The following is a 17,326-nucleotide window of genomic DNA, read 5'->3' as shown; positions in this document are numbered from 1 at the left end:
TTCTCTAAAATGTTTCCTCTTTTATAGGATTCCAGAAACTTCTCAAGACCCACCCAAATGGGTGGAGACATGCCTCCAGCTAATCCAGTTTAACAACCACTCTTGATTAAATCAAATCGCCAGGGAGATGATCTAATTACAGTTTCAAACATTCAAATCTCCAGAGAGATGATCTAATTACAGTTTCAAATATTCAATACTGAATAGGGATTAGAAGAAACGGCTGCCTTTACAAAATGGGATTAGGATTAAAACATGACTTTTCTAGAGTTCACACATCATTTCAAACCAGCACAGTCTCCCATTGTGTAGGCTGTCTTTTTATTTTCTTGAGGAAGTTCTTTGATGCACAAAAGTGTTTAATTTTGAGGAGTTCCCATTTCTTTCTTTCTTAAATGCTCATGCTTTGGCTGTAAGATCTAGGAAACCACCTCTTAAGATTTATAAAATATCTCCCTACATTTTCTTCTAAAAGTTTTATAGTCTTAGATCTAATGTTTAGGTGTTTGATCCATTTTGAGTAAATTTTTGTACAGAGTGTGAGATATGGATCCTCTTTCATTATTTTGCTTGTGGATCACCAGTGCTCTAGGCACCATTTATTGAAGAGACTGTTCTCTCCCAGGTGAGCTGGCTTGACTGCCTTATCAAAGATCAATTGTCCATAGATGAGAGGGTCTATTATTTGAACACTCTATTCAATTCCATTGGTGAGTGTATCTATCTTTATGCCAGCACCATGCTTTTTTTATTTTTGGCATGGGCAAGTCGAACGAGGAATCAAACCTGGGTCACTGGCACAGCAGGCGAGAACTCTGCCACTGAGCCACCATGGCCCACCTAAGTACCATATTGTTTTGACCACTGTAGCTTCATAAAATGCCTAATAAAATGCCTATCTTTAAGTCAGATAGTGTGAGACCTCTGACTTCATTTTTCTTTCTCAGGACATTTTCAGCTATTCAAGGCACACTGTCCTTCCAGATAAATTTGGTTATTGTTTTTTCTCCTTCTGAAAAGTTAAGTTTTTGGTATTTTTATTGGTATTGCATTGAATCTATAAATCAGTTTAGGTAGAATTGATATCCTAACTATATTTAGTCTTCCAATCCATGTGCACGGTATGCCCTTCCATTTATTTAGGTCTTCTGTGATTTCTTTCAGCAATTTCTTGTAGTTTTCTTTGTATAGGTCTTTTATATCATTAGTTAAATTTATTCCTAAATATTTTATTCTTTTGGTTGCAATTGTAAATGGAATTTTTTTTTCTTGATTTTCCCCTCAGATTGTTCATTACTAGTGCATAGAAACACTACAGATTTTTGAGTGTTGATCTTGTAACCTGCCTTAGCTATATCATTTATTAGCTCTAGCAGTTTTGCTGTAGATTTTTCGGGGGTTTTGACATATACTAGCATATCATCTGCAAACAGTGAGACTTTTACTTCTTCCTTTCCAATTCTGATGCCTTGTATTTCTTTTTCTTGTCAAATTGCTCTGGCTAGAACTTCCAATATAATGTTGAAAACAATGGTGACAGTGGACATCCTTGTCTTGTTCCTGATCTCAAGGGAAAAATTTTCAGCATTTTCCCATTGAGGATGATGTTAGCTGTGGGTTTTTCATATATTCCCTTTATCATGTTGAGGAAGTTCCCTTCCATTCCTATCCTTTGAAGTGTTCTCAGCAAGAAATCATGTTGAATTTTGTCAAATACCTTTTCTGCATCAATCGAGATGATCATGTGGTTTTTCTGCTTTGAGTTGTTGATATGGTGTATTACATTGATTGATTTTCTTATGTTGAACCATCCCTGCATACTTGGAATGAATCCTACTTGGTCATGGTGTATAATTCTTTTAATGTGCTGCTGGATGCAATTTGCAAGAATTTTGTTGAGGATTTTTGCATCTGTATTCATTAAAAAGATTGGTATGTAATTTTCTTTTCTTGTAATATCTTTGTCTGACTTTGGTATGAGTGTAATGTTCACGTCACAAAATGAGTTAGGTAACCTTCCCTTCTCTTCAATTTTTTTTTTGAAGAGTTTGAGCAGGATTGATACTAATACTTTCTTGAATGTTTGGTAGAATTCACATGTGAAGCCATCTGCTCCTGGACTTTTCTTTTTGGGGAGCTTCTTAATGACTAATTCAATTCCTTTACTTGTAATTGGTTTGCTGAGGTCATCTATTTCTTCTTGAGTCAATGTTGATTGTTCATGCCTTTCTAGGAAGCTGTCTATTTCATGTACATTGTCTAGTTTATTAGCATAAAGTTGTTCATAGTATCCTCTCATCACCTCTATTTCTGTGTGGTCAGTGGTTATGTCTTCTTTTCCATTTCTGATTTTATTCATTTCCATCCCCTCTGTTCTTCATTTTGTCAACCTTGCTAAGGGTCCACCGATCTTATTGATTTTCTCATAGAATCAACTTCTGGTTTTGTTGATTTTCTCAATTGTTTTCACTTTCTCAATTTCATTTATTTCTGTGCTAATCTTCATTATTTCTTTCCTTTTGCTTGCTTTGGGGTTAGTTTGCTGTTCTTTCTTTAGTTCTTCCAAGTGGACAGTTTATGTCTCGATTTTTGCTCTTCCTTTTTTGATATAAGAATATAGGGCAATAAATTTCCCTCTTAGCATTGCCTTTGCTAGATCCCATTAACTTAGATATGTTGTGTTTTCCTTTTTATTTGCCTCGAGATATTTAGTTATCTCTTTTGTAATTTATTCCATGACCCACTGGTTGTTTAAGAGTGTGTGATTGAGCCTCCATATATTTTTGAATTTTCTGGCACTCTGCCTATTCTTGATTTCGAACTTCATTAATTTATGATCTGAGAAAGTGTTTTGTATGATTTCAATCCTTTTAAATTTATTGAGACTTGCTTTGTGACCCAGCATATGGTCTATCCTTGAGGATGACCTATGAGCACTTGAGAAAAATGTGTATTCTGCTGTTGTGGGATGTAATGTTCTATAAATATCTGTTAAGTCTAGCTCATTTATTGTATTATTCAAATTCTGTTTCTTTATTGATCCTCTGTCTAGATGTTCTGTCCATTGATGAGAGTGGCGAATTGAAGTCTCCAACTGTTATCATAGATGTGTCTATTTTTCTTTTCAGTGTTTGCGTCATGTATTTTGGAGTACTCTGGCTTGGTGCATAAATATTTATGATTGTTATGTCTTCTTGTTGAATTGTTCCTTTTATTAACACAGAGTTCTCTTTTGTCTCTTTTAATTGTTTTACATTTGAAGTCTAATTTGTGGGATATTAGTATAGCTACTCCTGCTCTTTTCTGATTGTTGTTTATATGAAATATCTTTTCCCAACCTTTCACTTTCAATCTATGTTTACCCTTGGGTCTAAGATGTGTCTCCTGTAGACAGCATATAGATGGGTTCTGCTTTTTAATCCATTCTGGCAGTCTATGTCTTTTGATTGGGGAGTTTAATCCATTAACATTTAGTGTTATTATAAGGGCAGTACTTTCTTCTACAATTTTGGCTTTTAGATTTTTTATGTCATACCTAATCTTTCTTCTTTTTACCTTTACTGATAGTCTTCATTTCTACCCTCTTCTCCACACCTCTCTCTCCTGTCTTTTCCTATCTGTCTCTAGTGCTCCCTTATTATTTCTTGCAGAGCCGGTCTCTTGTTCACAAATTCTCTCAGTGATTTTTTTTGTCTGAAAATGTTTCAATTTCCCCCACATTTTTGAAGGACAGTTTTGCCAGATATAGAATTCTTGGTTGGCAGTTTTTCTCCTAGTATCTTAAATATATACCACTGTCTTCTCACCTCCATAGTTTCTGCTGAGAAATCTATGCATAATCTTATTGGGCTTCCCTTGTATGTGTTGAATTGCTTTTCTCTTGCTGCTTTCAAGATTCTCTCTTTCTCTTTGACATCTGACATTCTGATTAGTAAGTGTCTCAGAGTACGATGTCTATTTGGAGCTATTCTATTTGGGGTATGCTGCATTTCTTGGATCTGTAATTTTAAGTTTTTCATAAGAGTTGGGAAATTTTCAGTGATAATTTCCTCCATTAGTTTTTCTCCTTTTCCCTTCTCTTCTCCTTCTGGGACACCCACAACACGTATATTTGTGAGCTTCTCATGTTGTCATTCAATTCCCTGAGTCCCTGCTCATATTTTTCCATTCTTTTCCCCATATTTTCTTTTGCTTGTCAGATTTCAGATATCCCATCCTCCAGTTCACTAATCCTATCTTCTGCCTCTTGAAATCTAACACTGTAGGTTTCCATGGTTTTTTCATCTCTTCTACTGTGCCTTTCATTCCCATAAGTTCTGTGATTTGTTTTTTCAGACTTTTGATCTCTTCTTTTTGTTTGTTCCATGTCTTCTTTATATCCTCCCTCAATTCATTGATTTGATTTTTGATGAGTTTTTCCATGTCCATTCGAACATTCCGAATGAATTGTTTCAACTCCTGTATCTCATTTGGATTGTTTATTTGTTCCTTTGGGCCATATCTTCAATTTTCCTACTATGATTCTTTATCTTTTGCTGGCATCTAGGTGTTTAATTTCCTTAATTAGTTTATTCTGGAGATAGTTTTCACTTTTACCTAGGATTTTCTTGCTGGAGGACTTTATTGTTTATCTATTCTTTGATATTCATTTCAGCCTATTCTAGACCTCTAGCTTAGGTTTTGTTTAACAGATCAGACTTTTTCAGTTCTTGTTTTCTTATTTCTTGCCCTGCCTGTATGGTGTCTTTTTCCCCCCTTAGGAGGGTCTACTTAGGTATTATAGACCCCAGTCAGATTTTCCCAGACCAAACTGGCCTCTTCTCAGGAGAAAAGAGTCACCTGCATCAGTTTTCCCTGAGGGTGAGACCCAACAGGTTGAAAGACTTTCCTATGAAGCCTCTGGACTCTATGTTTTTCCTATCTTGCCCGGTAGGTGGTGCTTGTTCTGCCTGTGAGTCCCATCAACATAAGGTGATGTGGTATCTTTACCTTCAGCAACTCTCCCTGCTGGGGGCGTGGTCAAGACAGAGGAGAGGTTGTAGGCTGGCTTTAATCGCTTCAGTTTTCCAGACCCTGAGATCTGAATTCCTTGAGGGTGGATTCCACTTGAGTTGGGTCCCACCCTTCTCCGAGGAAAGGCACAGCCTCCAGACAAGCTCTCAAGCAAGCTTAATTCTGCCCAAACTTGAGGCAGTTGGAGCCTAAGAAGCTCTTCCGCTGTATCCAAACAGCCATCAAGCTGTATAAACACAGCCAAAACAGGAAATAAAAAACACTTTTCAGAGAAGGACCCCCTCCTCAGGTTTGCCAATCAAGAACTTAAGTTGGTATGTTGCTTTCTATATCTCCAGGTCCTATGGGCCTCCTCCTTTCCTTCAGGGCCCAGACCCTTTCAAGTATTTTGTGCTGTCTGATTCAAAAAACCTGTGTTGTTGTTTTTTTTTTTTTTCCTTTTTCCATCAGCCCTACCTTCTCTGTGCCGCGGCAAAACCCAGCAACCTCAGCTTTTACTCCAGGTTCAGCTGAGCTGGGTGCCTATTTTTAGTGTCAGAATTTGTTAGTTAATTCCATAATTGGAGTTTGGTTGTGCTCAGCTCCTGCTGCTAGTAGTCTCTTTCCTTTCCCCTCTGGGAAGCAGCCTGTGGGGAAGGGGCACCAGCCACTGCAGCTTGGGAAACTCACGGTTCTGGGTGTTCTCACAGCTGGTCCAGCTTGCCCAGACTGGGGTATGCTGTGTGTCTGGTCACTGACGTGGCCCCGGCAGTTGCTCTGTACTGTTCCTGGCTATTTACTAGATGCTCTGGAGGACAAACTAAATCCCACATCTCACTAAGCTGCCATCTTGCTTCTAATCCAAAGCCTAATATCTTAACAGCATCTCTGCTTGTGTTGCTGTTCCTTCTCCCCACCTGCATCAGTTGCCTCATGTGCAATAACAGTTCTGGAGAGTTCTAAGCTAGTAACAAAATAAGAAAGGAGTTTCTTTCACAAAGTGTGCACTCAAGCATCAGACTGGGAATGTCCACTTAGCTGAGGAGACCTTTTGAATGGGTTTATGAGAACACTAACAAAATAAGGGAAAGGCAGAATCAAGAACAGCTAAACATTAAGTGATAAGTTGAAAATATTACAAATGTCTCATATTGTTATCCAAGCCAAACAATACAGTTGTAACTATAAAGTTCATTATTGCAAGACTCAATTGTTAACATGGCCCAGCTTTTTTTTTAAACAACTCTTAATACAGTAAAAATCTAATAGAGCCAAAAACCTTTTCAAACAGTAACTTGAAAGTCAAAATAGGAGACCCAGATATACATATAGAAATGCTAACATTTTATTCATATGATGTTGAATAAAATCCTCCAAGTTCCCCTGAGCCTCAGTTTTGTCTTTGCAAAATGGGAATATCTACTTCATTTTGGGGAATGAATTGAGGTGAGTGATGGTGTCTATCACTTGCTTGCTGGGATACAGATGTTATTTTCCTTTTGTGTAAGACACGAGGAGCACACCTGGAGCTCTTCAGCACTGCATCCCCAAGTCCCAGATTTCTCAGGTCCTGCAGGCTCTTCAGTAACCCCCCAGGGACCCCATACCATCCATCCCAACAAGGCAAGCTTTAGTTTCTTATAACTAGTTTCACGCTTCTGATTGTTCACCAAGCATATTTGTTACTCTGTTTAAACAGTTCCTTTGCTCTCAAAATTCTGTTCTTTACATCTTTCCTGCAGTGGCTGAAAGCATACCCAGATGCACCACTCCCTACCCATTCAAATAATCGTGAATGGACAGGAAACCAGGATCACGCATAAGGAAGGTTGAATGGTAGTCTTCAGGGCTCTGATCCCTTTCTCACAAGTTCCAGAGAACTGTAGGAACAGGAGTGCTCAGTGCCCAACCATCCTGAGCTGCAACTTAACAAAATTCCATGTTGCCATCGAATGTATTGTGTGACAGGATAAATAAAAATCCAAAGCTGCTATTGTTGTGTTCATTTTAATCCTTTCTTGGCTTTTTTCTCTTCAACTGAAGAGTGATACTGTGAGAACCATACATGTGAATTTTTAAAGCCATCTTTTGGAAAAGATAAACATTTTAATTTAAATGAAGGAATTTAAAATAATTATGCAACAACAGGACTTGGCCTATTACTACAGATTCAAATAAAATGTGTCTAATCCACCCTCCCCATGATTTGAATAAGCACATGCAGGAAATGTCTGGGGGAACAAGGTGAGTCAGGTGTAGGATGGGCCCCTAAGGAAATTTCCTGTCCTGGTTACCCCATGGACACAGTCCCAATGCCAATGGCAGCTTCTCCCAGGGGAAGCAGGACCTCTCTCAACTTGGTGTGCAACTCAGATGACAACAGACCTGAAAGTCTAACTCACCTGTTCTCAGAAGACTAGCTCACTTATTTAATCCCCCTGCTGTCAACAACACATATATTGCACATCAGTCTACAAAGTACAATTCCCCTTCCCACCTCCTGGACTTCACAAGCGCAAAGCAGCCAGAAGGTCAGAGGTCATGACCATGGGCAACACCAGCAGCAGGGGTTCCCCAAAGGCTGATCTTCAGCCCCAACACTGCACAGATGAGCCTCCTTCTCCTGACACCAGCCAGGGCCTGCAACACACCCACATACATGCTAAAGTTTCAAAAACTCCTCCAGGTTCTTCCTAACTTGCCCCCATCTCACTGAACCACTTCAGATTTTCTAAATGATATTCAGCATCCTAGAAGTGAAAGAAAAGAAACCAATGGTTGGGGTAGTAGGAGAAAAGGGAATATTTTTAAAACAAAAGCTTCAGCAGATCAAGAAAACCCACCATGCTAGAAGGGAGAAAGAGATTTCAGACACTCCTGTGATCCTGGCCTTTCCTACCCAGTATTCACTAAAGGCAGTGCTCTTTGTGCCTTTATTAACATGTACACAATGCCACCGAGGATTAAGAGTGCTTCCCAAGTGGCAGACACTGTGCTAAGAACCTTTTTCATGACCTCACTTAATCCTGAGAACCCTGAAGAAAATATTATTCACATTTAACAGATGAGAAAACCGAGGCTTTGAAAGCCAAAAGTTGGTAACATTGATTATCAATTTGCTAAGGTATTGCATTATAGTTTAGTAATAACTTTCAGGGTGCTTGGGTACCTCAGTGGTAGATTCTCACCTGCCATACGTGAGACCTGGGCTCTATTCCTGGCCCATAGATCACTTCCCCCACCCCCCCAAAAAAAGTTGTGAACAAAATTCCCTATGATACATGTTTCACACATCTGCTTCTGTGTGAGTGTATGTATAGATATAGAAATACATATATGTAGGGAGACACATACAAAATTAACTTTCACCTGCTTTCCCATTCTTAACTTCAATCTGTCAGAACTTAATTACTCAGGTTTTATATAATAACTTGCTCGGAGAGGTTGAGTGTCTTGCCCCAGTTCACACAGCTAGCGCAGGGCTAACCTGGACCTGGAACTTCAGTTGTCTCAATTCAGCTTTTCTTCTACCAGGACACAGTGTCCAGTGTACACATGTGTTTCGGTAAACACCCCCTGCCCCCCCCTTTTCCCTGTCACTCTACAAGGCACTTCTCTGTTATCTCATCTTTGCAAATAAATCAGCTTGACACACACATGAGCTGCTTTAATGGGTGCGTTGATATTTGCAGTTCTGAAACAGAGCAGGGAAACACTCAGAGTCAAGGCACAGACAGCACACAGCATGCATTACCAACGCTGGACTGTTAAGATTCAACAATCATCTGGAACAGTAGTTCAGAACGCAGGCATTTTCAAAGGATTGTTGAAATAGTTATGGGCTACCAAAGAATCCTATTTCTACTTGATTTAACTTGCTGAAGCATCCACTCCTCATCTGTCTTGTATATTGTGAGGGCTATTATGACGTCCAATTAAAATAAGAAACATGCATTCCGGGAGGCATCTTTCACCCTGGAGACCTTTGCACATGCTATCCTCCCTCCCTCTGGGCCACTGACCCCCACTCCAGTTAGTTTATACTCCTTCAGACCTCAGGAAGCTCACTCCAAGCTACATTTTAGGTCTCCTGTTCTATGTTCTCAGAGCTCCCTGTACTACCTCTTCTTAAAAGCAGATACGTATTTACGCGTATGTGATAGTTTACTGAACGTGCATTCTCTGCGGGTCAGAGTTGTCTGTTTTGCTTATCTGGATACTCATCACCACAATGCCTGGCACACTGCTGGCGTTCAATATATATTTATCACAGAGCCAGCCCTCCCCTTTTACAGATTAGGAGACTGGGGCCCAGACAGGGAATTTGCTCAGCAGCAGCGATGTGCATTGCCAGGACTGGAACCCAAGTCTTCGGACTGGAAAATTCTCTTTCCAACGTGTAGCAGGCGGAAAACCAAGCCAGCCACTCAACATCAGCCGCATTCATTCTTTCATTTAATTCAGTTACTATACATCTTCCCGGTTGCCAGGCACAATATCGGTATCCAGGCTCTGAGATGGGAACTCACACTCAGAAGAGGAAGGAAGTCAGAGACTCTAGTACCAGGTCAGCCTTACACACCTTCGTTCATCTTATGCCGGCAAGACCCGGGATTCCGTGGACGCAACGCCAGGTCGCAGAAGCCAGAGCAGACCCGAGCCAGGGCTGTGGAGGGAGCAAGGGCATTCGCAGCAGGTGCAAGGGCAGAAGCAAAGACCCGGAGGCCCGCAAACTTCCTTCGGGCACACGGGTCCCGCACTCACTGACCCGTCACGTCCACACAGCGTAGGATGAAGGAGAAGAGGGATGAAGTGGTCTCACCTCGCGCAGGCCTTAGGTCTACAAGGAGAGGAGCCAAGACCCTGAATAATACTAGAGTGAAAAGACTCGTAACGCGCTCAAGGCCTTATACACCGCCATTCGCCAATCAACATCCGCTCTGGGCGGAAGGGAAGGGAGAAGAGGCGGGGCTAGTGGCGGAGTGTGGCCGAGTGTGGCCGAGTGTGGCCGAGTGTGGCCGAGGGAAGCCGAACTTCTCAATTGCGCTGAGTCCTTTTGTCCGCTAGGGACGTACTAAGGGAGTACTGGTGACCTGGACCCCGACTGGTTTAAAGGTCTTAAATCTGGTTTCATTAAATTTCGCAGGTTACTCTGTGAGGGCATCCACTCCGTACTGAAACCTCCGTGTGCGGAGAGCCCAGTAGTTGCGTTAACCAGCCGGAACGGCGTGGGGTGCATTTGCAAACGGGTTAAAGACCCTGTTCTGCCACGGGGGCCTGTTTTTTGTTGGTTTGCTTATATTGAGAGGTAAAGAGCAACAGATGTCCGTGCTTTGGCATTAATTAATGGCGTTATTAAGCCCTCACCAACTATTCCCTGTTCTCTTACTATCAGAAAGTGGATCCTCTCTGTTCCCCTCCACCACCACCTTTATTTCCAGAAACCCTTTCTGCCCAGAGAAAAGAGTGGAAAGGTTTGCTCTACTTTGGGCTGTTTCCAAACCTGGCTGAAGCACATGGGAAGGTGTTAAGCGTGTACACACACACACACAACACACACACAAATGCAGCAAACAACAACAACAAAACAGCTCCCGGGCCACACGACAGGCGGCTGAACCAGAACCTCAGTAATTGGATGCAGCAATCTCGATGAGAGTGATTACCGTTAGTCAGGGTTGGGAACTCCTGGATTAGAACATACCTCAACAAAATGCTAAATTCCCTCAAAGAAAGGGGCACCGAGTTATAGCAGGAAATTTCTGAGACTTTGGAGGTTAATCCAGGCTATAGCTCTCAAAAAATGCCCTTACATTCCACACAGGAATTTCACTTGTAGGACATCATCCTACAACTTTATGTTTAATTTCAATGAAGCATTGTTTGTAACAGAAAAAAAAAAAAAAAAAAGATTCTCCAGGCGTATGTTTGTGTGTAAAGAAAGTTTCTGGAACGATTCAAAAGTAGCAATCAACAGGATTATCTCTGAGGAGAGGGGTTGGAGAAGATGGGAAACAGATCTTTACTTTTCAATTTCTCTTTTCCATATTGCTTGATTAAAAAGCAAACCAAGCAGGACCACCCATTACTTTTATACATTAAAACCACTAACTTTTCAAAATTGGAGGGTCTTTCATATGGATGAGAGACTCAATTTATTCCAAGTAGCTCTGGAAAGAGAACTCGGACACGTTTTGACTGAGTTTTAACTAAAAATAAGAAAAAATTCTGTTGTATATTAGGCTGCAGCTGAGTTGGGGGAGACCATGTCTGTTTTAGGAGGAGGGAATGTGAACTAGATGTGGCTTCCAGCTGTGAGATTCCGTAGGTCTTCTGGGATGCAGGGGTAAGTGCTCTGATTTCTGACTACTTGGGTTGACCCAAATCCCACTCTGCCACTAAATTGAGCTGTGTCACTCGGACAGATTGTTTAACCTCTCTGTGCCTTGACTTCTTCCTAAGCATGGTGGGGAATAATGAAGACACCTACCTCACAGAGTTCTTACTAGGATTAAGGTATATGTTAAATGTTTGGCACAATGCCTATTCAATAAATGTTAACATTTCTTTACTATATTCTATAATGGAAAAATGTTTAAAAATTCTTTAAAAGAAATCAAAGAAACAATCTGTACTAATAGAGGAGACTATTTAATATGTATTTATGGAGATGATAGAAAATGTATTTTCAGGATTAATGGAATTATCAGACTGGTAAAATTGCACAAATGCTGGATGGCTTTGAAGAATTTGTCTTCCAGATGCTGGCTCAGTGCTGCCCCTCAGTGGCTAGTCATCGGAAATGGCTCCTTGGATGAGCTGGCCTCTTCTAGCCCGCGGGCTCCTGGGCTGATGTGTGTGAATAGGACAGGCTGGGGTGGCGGCAGGGAATTGGTTGGCCCAGGAGTGAGCGGGTCAGTTCACAGAGAAGCAGCCTTGGAAAGTAAAGTCATGTTTGTGTACTTACCAGTGACCCAGCCAAGAGGAAACCAAGTGTACTTTAATACGGTCTTGCCTCCCGTGTAATTTACTTAGCACATTTGACTTTTCCTCTTAATACACTTAAGTTCATTTCTTGCCCCAAAACAAAGAAGAATGTCACTGAGCTGCTGTGCTAGCAGGGTGTGCCCTTGGCTTTCCTCCAAGGTTGTTGGAAGGAAGAACCACAGGAAAACCACTTCTGCTTTTGCAATAAAACATGTGGAGGCTGTTGTGTCACCACTGTCCCCTAGATAAGGTCTTATGCGAAAAAGTCTTGCAAAATTTAGTGCCAGGAGAAAGTTTGCATCCTCTTAGGAATTGGTAGTCATCCACCTTTATAGCAAGGAGAGCTCTGCAACTTCTTGTGCTCTCCTTTGTCTCAGCTGCCAAGAAACCCAGCGCCAGGCCTGATGTCCAATTTCAGCGATTAAATTAACCCAACTGGATAATCCATTTGCCTCCTCCTCCCTTTCTTAATACAACTTGAAAACAACTGTGGCTTTTTAAATTGACTTTATTGCATGTTTGTACTTTGATCCATGCTCTCGAATCCTTCCAAGAAAGAGGAAAGGAATCCATTAAATCAAAAGTGAAATATTTGAAGGTTTTTTTGTGTGTGGCAAAAAGTCATTTGAGATTATTTTAACTCAGTGGTTACACTTGAGTTTTTGAGACTAACAATTTCGTAGGTGAAAGATTTCAGACCATGATGTTTCTTTATGTGGAAAAATAAGAACCTCATGCAAATAAGACCATGAAGGAAGCAGTGAGGTGCCGCCAAAAGATCAGAAGCTTTTAAGGTTAGTCTCCTTACCCACTAGCACCAACAATTATATGGGATCAGCATTTACATTTAGAGACAGAGGTTGGTAGCCTATTTGGACCAAAAATTTCTTCCCTTCTGCTATCTGAAATGCCCCTGTGAGTGCTTCATTTTCTTGTAGTCTTCTTTAAACATGGAAGATGTCTTAGAAGGTTAACTCACGAGTTCCTTGATACCTCAGAGCAAATGAGATCTATTCCAGATCCTACTTTCTGATGCTCTCCTTCAGAGTCTGGCTTTTCCCTGTATACTAAGAGAAATGGCTCCTTGGGAGAGCAGAGGCTGTGGGTAACAGAGGACAGGTTTCTGCTTCACCTGCTGGGTATGAGGCAAGCCCTAGACCCTCTTTGGTCCTTGGTTTCCTCACCTTGCCAGTAAGGGTGTGTAAGGGGGCTTCTGGTGCACGCACGACCAATACCAGCCCCTCTCCCAGAGCCCGATGATGACAGACCCAGCCAGTGGAGTCACCTTCCAGCCCTGGGCTGTGCCGCCACTCCTTGTTCTGTTTGCTCTCAAGTAAAGCCGTCCTTCTGTTTACTTGGCAAAGATTCTTTTAAGACAGGCTAAGCACACGGTTTACTCTAACAAGCCTTGGCATTTATTGTGAGGACCTATGTTGACTTATTCTTGAGTCTCCATTGACATTCACTGGGAAATGTTAAAGCAAACACAAGAGGACATCCTGGGAGCTCCGAGGTCTGACGCTGTGCTGGAAAAAGTGCTCCAGAAAGGGCTGTTCTTTCTGTTTTGGTGAGAATCACCTCGAGAGTTAAAAATAACAAAAATGTATGTATCATAAGAGATTCTAATGACCTTCTTTTAGTTTACAGATTCAGCATCTGAACTTTTTTTTTTTTCTGCAGAAGGTTTCTAGAAAGGTTATGGTGTTAACTCTGCATCTGTACCAGCCATTTCTTGCGTCCCTTTCCAGGTGCATTTTCTTTCAGCATCTGAGAACTGGGGTGTGCTTGCAGAGAGCCTCAGGCTGAGGCGTCAAGTACAGCTCTGCCCCATATTGGTCCTCTGATCTCAGGACAGTCACTTCCTCTCTCTGGCTCTCAGTTTTCTTTCCATAAGGCAAGGGGAACTTGCCTGCATGCTTGTACCCCCCAGCTAGCCTGGAAACTCTGGAAAAGGTCTGAGCCCAGGTCCTAAGAGTGCTCAAAGATGTTTGTTGAATAAATAAATGAGCAATCTTCATGAGATGATCTCTCCAACCTTGCTCTGACACCTCGTGCATAAATCCTCCCAAAAGACCAGCTTTGCTTTGAGTCACAGTCTGACAAAATCTGCTTATGGGGCCATTCAGACAGCCGCAAGTTCCCAGCATCTGATTCAGACTGCTGCGGCTGCCTCGGCTTTCACCTGCCCCCCATCACCCCATCCCAGCTGCTGTTTGTAAAGGAAGCACCTTTTCAGGTGAGGAGACAGTGTGTTTGGTTTGTCTTTGTTGCCTGGAAACTGTTGACATCCTGAGACATTCTGTTGCCCTCACTGGGTAATGAAAAATTGATTACTTGTTCTCTGTCAACAAATTCTCAGCCTGTTCACCTTGGCTGAAAATGGATGGAAAGCAATTGCTCCTTGTTCGGAAGCTGTTTGCTTTCTGTCAAGCAGTTGGGTTTGCTTTACTCAGAGGCGGGGATGGGGCGCAGAGACCCTGGGGCCAGATGAGCGCATTTGTGAAAGCGGCTAATGTATGGGGCTGTTTTTACTTTCCTCAAATGCTCCTTTAGTTCCAGCAAGTGTCTTCTTCAGATGATCGTCTCCCCACTGCGGGGTCCCTTCTGCCCACTCGCTGAGCACACAGAGCCCAGACGCTGCCTTCTCTGGTCTCTCCAGCCTGTTGCCTCTCTAAGAAACCCTGGGGGCAGCCTGCAATGCAAATTCTTGTCCATTTCCTTCCCCCTCTGTCCTGTTTCTCCTCTCGGCTGTATATTTGCCTTGTTGCTCCTATTTGAGGGCAGATCTTCCCAGAGGGACACAGCATGTTAGATTTAGAATGGGCCTCAGAGAGCATCCTACCCTCTCATTTTTACTTTTGTGGAGAAGGAAGCTCAGAGTGGGGAAGCGATGTGCCTGTGGCCACATGGCTAAGTGGTGGCAGAGTGTGGCTTCGTGCCTCCCAATGTAGTGGTCATGAAGATGGTCCATTTGGTATGTCCCTGAAAGTCCCCCTGTGAAAGTGAAAGCGGGGGGACGGCCATCACTGCAGCAGCGGGGGTGGGTCCTAGAGTGCGTGAGTTTTAATGGCGGGCCCAGGGCCTTTCCTTGGTGGAGCTTAGTTACTCGGCCCCTCGGCAGTGATGGGAGTGGTGGCGCTGGTGCGAGAGAGCAGCTTCCAAAAGGTGACTCTGGGGAATAGCATGTCGCCAGCTTTGTTCTTCTGTGAGGGCAGGACCTCTGAGCTTTGCTAAGCTCACTCCTTCTCAGGCTCCATGTTGGGAGCGCATGCATTCCCTCCTCTCTGAAGGGAAAGGCGTGGGGGCCTGGTGGCAGTGTGCTTATGAATGCTGGGGCTAGCCTGGCCAATGCTACCTCTAATGGTGGAACTGCAGCCCCTGGTGGTGGCCAGCTCCACAGTCCACCCCCAGGAGAGAAGAGGGGCCAGCGTGGGAGCCTGCCAGCCTCAGGCCACCTGGTTCCCTTCTGCAGCCTGCCTGCCCATCCCCTCAACTTCAGATCCATGTATAACCCCCATAGGCCCAGCCTTGCCTTCAAGCCTCAGGGAGTGCAGGGCCTGGGATTTACTGTACCCCAGGACTCCCTGGGAGCTGTCCCTCCTGGCTGACCTGACCCCAGGTCCACGTATTCTGAGAACTGATCTCACACCTCGTTCCTCAGCCCCAGGCCCAGAGGCAGCATCAGAGGACCATGTCTTAAAGTTTCTTTTCAGATTATTATACTCAGGAATTTCCTTTGCATGTTAGTCAATCAGTCACGGGTCTCCTGCTTGCTCACAGGCTGCAAGCTGGGGGTCTGCAGGCGTGTTTTGTTGGCTCTGTATCAGTAGTGTACTAGGGGTGGGGGAGGGAGTGGCCCACTTCTCAGGGAGGGAGGCTTTATCACTGATAGTATGTAGAACTGCCAGTGCACAGTGATAGTAAAAAGCAGACTGGCTTCTAGTCAATTTATTACTGTTATTACATTCTCTGCAGACAATGCACCCCCTCATTCCCTGCACCTGGGGTGGACTGCTCCCCCTTCCCCAGGTACACCACTGGCATGTTTGGAGCTTTAAAAACAAGGAAACATTACATAAAATCCCACCACACCTTGGGGATTCTCCGATTGCACCACCGTGCATCCCCAGTGGTCGGTCCTTGGTTTAGTAGATGTGGTTTGGGCTACTCTTGAGTGACATGGAAGATTCATGTCACAACATCTGGTCCTGCAGAGACCTGATTTTGAATTGCGTGTGCAGCAAGGTCATCGGAAGGGAGTGACTTGCTGACACAGCTCATGAGTGAGCCTAGCCTGCGGCCTGGCACCTGCTCGCAGTGCCTCAGCTGGGCTTGTGGGATCCTGCATTCCAGTCGTGATAACCTGCAGATAGTCTGGTCCTTCCTGGGTACAAGAGTTGGTTTTGTTTTTCTTAGTTTCCCCTTCCATGGATTAGATCCATTCATTCCTTGATTCATTTGTTCATTGAGTTATTCAACATATATTCACTAAGTATCTACTAGATATACATTAAGTGCCAGAAATGTTGAGATTAATGCAATCCAGTTCTTATTCCTGGAAATCTCCCATCTGGTGTAATTGAAGATGCTTCAAGTGTTATATGTGTGCATGTTTATAATACACATATATTATACAATATAATGTGTAAGTAGCACCAGTTGCCAGAGGAGGCAGAGGCAGAGGCAGGGCAAAGCAGGTGGACCCATGGGAGAGGTGAGAGGAAGTCCTCCTGGAAGAGGAGATATTTTTGCAAAAGCTTATCTAAAAAGGCACGGAGGAGCCAGGTGTTTCCATGGAACTGTACAGAGTGTGGTGTAGCCGGAACGGTGTGTAGGGTGGGTGGCAGCAGGAGAGGAGACTGGAGGGCCAGCAGAGCCAGCTTCTGGAAGGGCTAATGTGCCCAGATCTAGAGAAGTGCTATCTGATAGAAAATAATGTGAGCCACGTATCTAATTCTAAATTTTCTCGTGGCCACATTAAAAGAAAAAATTAAAAAGAAACAAGTAAAATTAATTTGAATAATATATTTTATTTAACCCCTAATATAACTAAAAGACTGTTGTTTCACTGTGTGACACTGGCCACATTTCAAATGTTCAGTGGACACCTGGGCTGGTGGCTACCATGCTCATGGTGCGGTTCTAGAACATTCTTTTTCCTCAGGCTCCAAGTTGGGAAGTGACCCAGTGGGCTTCTGCTGTGGAAATCTCCTCTAGCTCCTGCAAAGAAGAAGCATCTGAGGGTCGGAGGCCTGTGGGAGGTAGATTAGGAAGGGCAGATCTGGCAGCAGAGATGGAGAAGGAAGTTCAACTTTGAGGGGAGATTTTAAAGGACGGTTACCCAAGG

General features: G+C 43.1%; 1 long non-coding RNA gene across 3 annotated transcripts in view; it reads right to left on the bottom strand.

The window, feature by feature from the left end:
* Window positions 1-9,960, bottom strand: part of LOC143652361 (uncharacterized) — a 47,277-nt gene extending 37,317 nt beyond the window's left edge. Inside the window, exon 1 of one of the 3 annotated variants that reach the window (XR_013160580.1) lies at window positions 9,575-9,960. This is a non-coding gene — a long non-coding RNA (uncharacterized LOC143652361). The remainder of the gene's footprint in view (window positions 1-9,574) is intronic. The other 2 variants (XR_013160581.1, XR_013160579.1) reach the window with 2 other exon arrangements.
* Between the last annotated feature and the right edge of the window lie 7,366 nt (window positions 9,961-17,326).

The sequence above is a fragment of the Tamandua tetradactyla genome, chromosome 12, assembly GCF_023851605.1.
Source record: "Tamandua tetradactyla isolate mTamTet1 chromosome 12, mTamTet1.pri, whole genome shotgun sequence".
NCBI lineage: Eukaryota > Metazoa > Chordata > Mammalia > Pilosa > Myrmecophagidae > Tamandua > Tamandua tetradactyla.
The sequence above is the reverse complement of the archived record's forward strand: the minus strand, read 5'-3'. Positions and strand labels throughout refer to the sequence as shown.